Source organism: Muntiacus reevesi, chromosome 8, assembly GCF_963930625.1.
Source record: "Muntiacus reevesi chromosome 8, mMunRee1.1, whole genome shotgun sequence".
NCBI lineage: Eukaryota > Metazoa > Chordata > Mammalia > Artiodactyla > Cervidae > Muntiacus > Muntiacus reevesi.
Window position 1 is genome coordinate 49216303 of NC_089256.1, and position 7135 is coordinate 49223437.

General features: G+C 50.6%; 1 protein-coding gene across 1 annotated transcript in view; it reads right to left on the minus strand.

Annotated features, from left to right (window-relative positions):
- The window catches only part of TNK2 (tyrosine kinase non receptor 2), a 39948-nt gene extending 35080 nt beyond the window's left edge, over positions 1 to 4868 (minus strand). The window contains exon 1 of the mRNA XM_065942413.1: positions 4354 to 4868. The gene's annotated coding sequence lies outside the window, so the exon portion shown is untranslated. The remainder of the gene's footprint in view (positions 1 to 4353) is intronic.
- Between the last annotated feature and the right edge of the window lie 2267 nt (positions 4869 to 7135).

Below are 7135 nucleotides of genomic sequence, written 5' to 3' on the forward strand. Positions count from 1 at the left end.
TGAACACTTTCCCCTGAAGATCAGGAACAATGTATCTAATCTTCCACCTAATATTATACCAGAGGATTAGCCAGTGCAATCGGGCAAGAAGAAGAAATAACATAAACATAAATAAACATAAACATAAAATAACATAAACATCAGAAAAGAAGAAGTAAAACTGCCTCTGCTAGCAGATGACATGACAGTTTATGTATAAAATCCAGTGGAAGATACAAAAAAGCTACTAGAACAAGTCTGTTTAGCAAGGTGGGAAGATATGAGTATATAATATTCAGAAGTAAAAAAATTGGAAATTGAAATTTAAAAAACAACACCATTTTACACCAACATTGTTGGCAATAGCAAAAGGTTGTAGTAATCATTGATTGATGAATAAATAAAATGCAATATAGTCATACAATGGATGACTATTCAGCCTTAAGAGAAAAAAATTCTGACACATGCTACAACATGGATTAACCTTGAACACATTATGATAAGTCAAAAAAGCCACTCACAAAAGGACAAATACTGTATGAGGTATTTAGAGTAGTCAAATTCATAGAGACAGAAAGTAGAATGTCATTGCCAGGGGCTGAGGTAGAAGGAGGAATACAGAGGTCGATTAATAGGTACAGAGTTTCAGTTTTGCAAGATAAAAAAAAGTTCTGGAGATGGATGACAGCAATAGTTGCACAACATAAATGTACCTAACCCTACTGAACTATACACTTAAAAATGGTTAACACGGTAAATTTTCTGTTGTGTATATTTTGCCACAATTGAGGTAGGTAAGTTTTTAAACAAAATGCTGAATTCCATTAAAAATGCCATTTATAACAACATCAAAAATATGCAATACTTAAGGATATATCTGACAAAAGATTTAAAAGGTTTGTACACTGTAAACTACAAAACATTGGTGAAATTCTTAAAAGTCTAAATAAATACAGAGGTACACGTTGTGCATGGGTCAGGTTCAATATTCTAAGATAGCAATTCTAAATAAACAGAAATATACATTGTTCACTGGTCAGGTTCAATATTGCTAAGATATCAATTCTCCCCAAATTGGTCTATAGAGTCAATGCAATTCCAGCAGGCTATTTTGTAGAAATTAACAAACGGTTCTAAAATACAAATGTGCAACAAACCTAAAATAACTACAACAATTCTGAAAAGGAAGAATGAAGTTCAAGATCTTTCCATGATTTCAAGACTTACAATAAAATCTAGTGATCAAGATAATGTGGTCCTGGGATAAAGATAGAAAAGTTAGATCAATGGAACAAAACAAAATGCACAATCAGATCTACACACACACAACTGATTTTCAATAAAGGTACAAAGACAACTCCATGGAGAAACAAGTCTATTCAAAAAATTCTGGTAAACAATTGGACCTCCACATGCAAAAAACTGAACACCCTGCACCATATACTAACCCAAGAATTAAACCCAAATAGACCATAGACCTAAATGTAAAATCCGTAACTATAAAAGTTATAGGGGAAAACCATCATGCTTTCAGTTAGGCAGAGTTCTTAAGGCACCAAAAGCAAAATCTATGAGAGAACACATTGGTAAATTGAGGTTCATTAAAATTTAAAACTTTGGCTCTCTGAAAGACACAGTGAGGAGAACCAAGATGAAACCAAAGCCTGGAAGAAAATATTTTCAAATCATATATCTCAAAAAGGTTTGAACCCAGAATACAAAAGAACTCCCAAAACTTAGAACGGAAAAGAAACCCACACAATTAAAAAATGGGTAAACAATTTGAACAGACACATCACCAAAGATAAACAGATGGCAAATAAGCACGTGAAAAGATGCTCAACATTAGTCATTACATAAACGCAAATTAAAACCAAAACGAGATACCATCACAGACCTATTAGTGTGTCTAAATTTACAGAGACTGACAAATGCTGACAAAGTAGCAAACTAGAACTTTCATACACATTTGGTGGGGATGTAAAATGGTACAACCACTCTGGAAAGCAGTCTGGCACTTTGTTAAAAAATGAAATGTACATCTACCATATGCTCCAACTATTCCAGTCCTAAAGATTTATCCAAGAGAAATAAAAGTATATGTCCATACAAAGACTTATACGAATGCTCATAGTAGTTTTACTGTAATAACCAAAAACTGAAAACAACCCATCAGGAGGTTAATGGATAGAGAGACTGTGGTATGCACATACAAAGGAATACTACTCAGCAATAAAAAGGAATAAGCAATTGATACACACAAGAACATGGATGAATCTCAAAATAATTATGCTGACTTAAAGAAAGCCAAGTCAAAACAAACAAACAAAAATACTGTATGATTCCATTTTACATAAATTTTAGGTAATGTGAACTAATGTGTAGTAACAGAAAGCAGACCACTGTTACCTAGGGAAGGGGGATGGCAGAGAAGGGGTAGGATGAATGGATTACAAAGGGGCACAAAAAACTTTTTGAGGGGAGTTTGGAAATAATGGGTATGTTCGTTATCTTGATTGCGGTGGTAGTTTTACAGGTATATACAAATGTTAAAACTTATTAAATTACGTTTTAAATATGTTCCAATATGTTCCTCAATAAAGTCGTTATAAAAAATGAAAAAGCACCTCGTCTTCCAGAATAAAACACAGGGCAGGGGAATAATCATGGACTTCAGGGACACAGGAAAAGGTCTGGGAGTGCCAATCCCTCCTACCTAATGTCCACTCCCATGGCTCCTAGGAAGGTGGACGCTAGGCTGGCAAAGGGTCTGAGCTCTCTGCGCTGAGGACAGTTGGGAAAATAGCAGACCCCCTCATGGAGGAGGAAACCGAAGCCCAGAGACATCATCTTGCCTCAGAGGGTTACACAGCTAGTAAATGGTTTAAACCCAGACTTGCCAAAGTCCTCTTTCTCTCATCTACCACAAATTCAAGAATCAACCTGAGAAAGGGTAAAGGTGTGAGCTTGTGTGTCCGTGTTTAGAACAATTCTCTCCACTGAAACCAGAGAGCCAGAACCAGTCTGGCCATCCCCAAAGAGCCAGACACCTTGGACACAGCAGCTGAACTTCCGGTGCCTGAGGGCTTGTGGTGGCAGGATGACAGGCAGGCGTGGGATGAAGCTGACAGTCAAGTTTGGGTTTGCAAGGGGAGCAGGCTAACCGGCTCCTCCAGCGGAGTCCCAGCAGCTGCCTGCCGAGGACGCCACCACCACTCCCCATGCCCGACAGAAAAGGACTATCTCCACCCAGTCCGGTTGGGACAGGGGTTCTGGGGGCCATCTGACTCAGAGTCACTCCCTGGGCTGGGGCAGAGATGGGTCTTGGCGACAGTCCTGAGACAGGCAGCAATTTTGCACCCACCTCCACCTGAGGGCTGAAGAAGCAAGAACCCACACAGTGCCAGGTAAGAGATGAGCATCCCTAAGAGGACGAGGCCAACAGATGAACCACCAAGTCCCTATGGGGCAGGAGTGAACAGCCTGGCACCCAAACCATGAGGGAGTCAAGAGGAAGTCAAATTTAGCCCCCACCTCTGCAAGCCCTACCTCTAAGCTGGACTGGAAGCTGACCCTGGCTGGTACAGAACTCATGATGCCACAGCTCAGCTGCTCATCTGTCCACCTCCTTGGGGCGGGGCTAAGGTCTGGGCCACACAGGATGCCCCAAGTCCAACGATGCAGATATCCCCCCTCTCCCTCATTTTCAGACTGGGGTCCTGAGAGCCCACACGGAGACAGGGCCTCACCAGTGGCTCTCCACCCTCCTGCCCACTATTTATCCTTGGCTCTGGGCCCTCACTATTAATCAAATGTGACAAGAAGGTGTGGCGGGAGCAGGTCAGGCTCGTGCCCAAGTCACTGGTTGCCACACTCATCCCAGCTCACATGGCTACAGTTACAAGATAAGGTCCTGTCCTTGCAATGCTGCCCCTTCCCTTTTTTGGAATGTGATTTGAGGACGTGAGACAGCCTGTGCTGACTGCACCGCCCCAGCTAGGGCATGAAGCACCCCTACCTCCACCGGTGTGGCTGGGGGCGGGGGGGGGGGGGGGGGGGTGCTGATTACTTCCTCTGTAACCTCACCCTAGGGCTACCCCTCTCTTTCTTCTGCCCAGGCCTGGCAGCCGCCCAGACAGTCTCACCGCCAGTCTAGACTCTAAGGAAATGTCCCATCACTCCAGTTGGCACAAACAGTGCTGGGGGGAGGGGCCCTGCCTTGCCGTTGAAAACTGCACTGTTTGGGTCCTCTCCAGGTTTAAACACGGGGAATGAAAAAAAGGCAGTTCGGAGATCACGCTCTCCTGCGATAACTGCAGCCCCCTCCTTCCAAACACATCAATTCCAATTGAGAACAGAACTGGGCTTCCTTACCTGCTGCCTTCCACTGGCTCACTGCAGACACTGCTTCTACGATGTCCCAGCCGAGGTGGCAGAAAAGGACCCAGCAGAACACTGCTTGCTACCGGGCAGTGGTTTCCAACGCCCCCAGGTTCGCGGTGCTCTTCTGCTCCCCTCTCCCCAAACCCCTACATCCTGCGCTCACCTCGACCCCGGCCCGGCCCGGCCCGGCCCGGCCCTGGTGCCGAGCAGCCAGCCCGTGGGTTACCACCTCCTCCTCCGCCTGCGCCTCCGGAGCCTGTGCCCCTCAGGGGGCCCCTCCCCCTCCTGGGACCCCTTCCCGTCCAGGTATGTTTCCTGGACAGCCCGCACCACCTGTCCCTCCTGTACCCCAGGCAGCCAATTCGCTTCCTGCACCCCCAGACGTCCCTCCCCCTCAGGCCCCCGGGGCCCCACTGGCCGGGCCCTCCCCAGCAGTTCGAGTCTCTTGCGACGGGCCGGGACCGCTCCCAGGACCACCGCCTCCCGTCTGAGGTGCCCGCAGCTCTCCCAGTACTGCTCCCCGGAACTTTCGAGCTCGTCTCTGCGCTCCCAAGAGCCCTCCCCGAGCTGGGACAGCTGCTCGGGCTGCTGCAGCAGCCGGCGTGGGCTCCCCTCCCCCCGTTCCTGCACCCCGGTGCGGGCCTCCCCCCGCTCCTGCACTGCGGGGCTACCTTCCCCTTTCTCCTGGTGCTGCTTGCGGGGCCCCAGCCCCTCCTCCTGCACCACCGGCCAGCCCGCGGAGCCAGTCCACGGCGGCGGGCGCCTCCAGTCCGCGCCGTCCGGCGGCCCCCACACCACCCCCAGACTGGGCTCGTGGCCCCGGCCACCCCGCTCCTGCACCCCCGGGCCCACCCCGCCCTCCTCCTGCACCGCCGGACCCACGCCCCCCTGCTCCTCCACGCCGAGCTTCAGCCCGCGAAGCTGCTGCGGGCCCCAGCTGAGAACCCCGACCCGCTGCGGCTGCTGCTCCGGCAGCCCTGGGCTGAGCCCGCCGCGCTCTTCCTGCACAACTCCCCGCCTGGGGCCCCCAACCGGCACTGCCCAACGCACTCGCCTGCCCCCCAGAGGCCGCGCGGTCCCGCCCCTCCAGATGGTGCTGTCCTCTGCGCCCGCTCACACCGCCCCCCGGCCGGCTGCTTCCGCCCCGTCCCCCAGGGGAGGGGACTGTCCCCTCCCGCTCCGTCCCCAGTCCCGGTCCCGGCTCCCCGCCCTCGCTCCTGGGCGTCGAGGTCCGCCCGCCGGGCGCCGCGCCCTGCGCCGGCCCCCGCAGGTGCTGCGGCCCAGCGCGCCGGCCCGAGAGCCAGGAGCGCCCGCCCTCCCGCCGGAGTTCCTGGACCCCGCCTGCGCCTGCGCCGCCCCAGGGGGCGGGGCCCTGCGGGATTAACCCGCCCCTTTAAGGGGCCCGGCCCTATTTACTCCTCCCTCTCCCTCTTCCTTCAAATCGGCTACCACTCCCCCCTCATCCCACCAGAGGAGCTGCTTGCGCCTTCTGGTGGAGCTAAAGGGAGAAGACGTGAAGCAGAAGGTAGAGAGTTCTCACTGAGCCGGTGTAGTCAACAGGGCCCAGTGGAGGAGCATTGAAATAGGAGCCTCGAATTCTAAGCAGCAGTTCAGCCGCTCCCCCGACTTACCATGTAGTTTAAAAAAAAAAAAAATCACCACTTCCTCCTGGCCTCAGTTGCTTCGTTTCTGAAATTAAGAGGCTGAATTGGGAAGTTTCCAAGGTTCCAATCCAGTGAGTGTTTGACTGCAGAGAGGGAGTCTAATCCTAATCTCTCATCAGCAGCCCAGAGGCCAAACTGGACTGTCTCGACCCTTTCCCTGGGTCTAAGGGGGAGCTGGGCTCAGGTCTGTGACACTTCTTGCTAGAGGAGTACAAGCAGAACGAGCTCCAGGCAAAGGGGGCCTTCCTCCCTCCCACTGCTCCCTCCTGGGCCTGCACCTCGAAAGGAGGAGAAAATTCAGAACTCTTTCTCCCAGAGACAGTGCAGCCTGCCTAACCCAGCCCCAGGCAGCCTTGGGGGATGAGGCTTAGAACCCGAAGACGTAGGGCAATTGGCCCTGTTACAGACTGTACTTCATCTATAAAATGTGTGTAGTAATCAAACAACTCCAGACAGAACTGCCCCAAGGATCAGACAGCAGAGAGCTCTGTAAAGGTGTCTTCTCTGCGCCCCTATTCGCCAGCATTGGGCCCAAGGGATCTGGTCTGAGGACAGTGGGGTAATGAGACGGGGTGGGTCCTAGACGGCTATGGGGGGCTTGACTGGGTGGATTAGGGTCATGGCGTCTTGCCCTGTGAGGTGAGCAGGACAACTTCCTACTAAATTATTCGATACCAGTGTCTGTAATACCATGGCTCCTTTGCCATGGAGCCAGGGCCACAGAGCAGGAAGGTGAACGCACCCAACCTGGGCCGAGACAGGTTGTAGGGCACGCAGGACGTCACAGGTGATAGAAATGAGGCTGTACACAATTAAGCAACAGCTGGTAGTAGTGAAGCCAGGATTCAAATCCAATTTTCTGACTCCCAAGTCTGCTCTGAGCCAGTAAGACACAACCAAGCAACCCAAACCCAGGAACTTTGGGAAGCATCAAGTCTGACTAGGTTTGGAGGATCAGTAGATGCAAACAACTGATTTGGAGCAAGTTTTTCTGCTGATAAATCAAGCTCAAAATTAAACAGGCAAGGGGTCAAAGCACCTACATACTGGATGGTCCTGCTGATTCTCTTAGGGGAGCCCAACTCCCCATTATCCCATCTCCCCTCCAG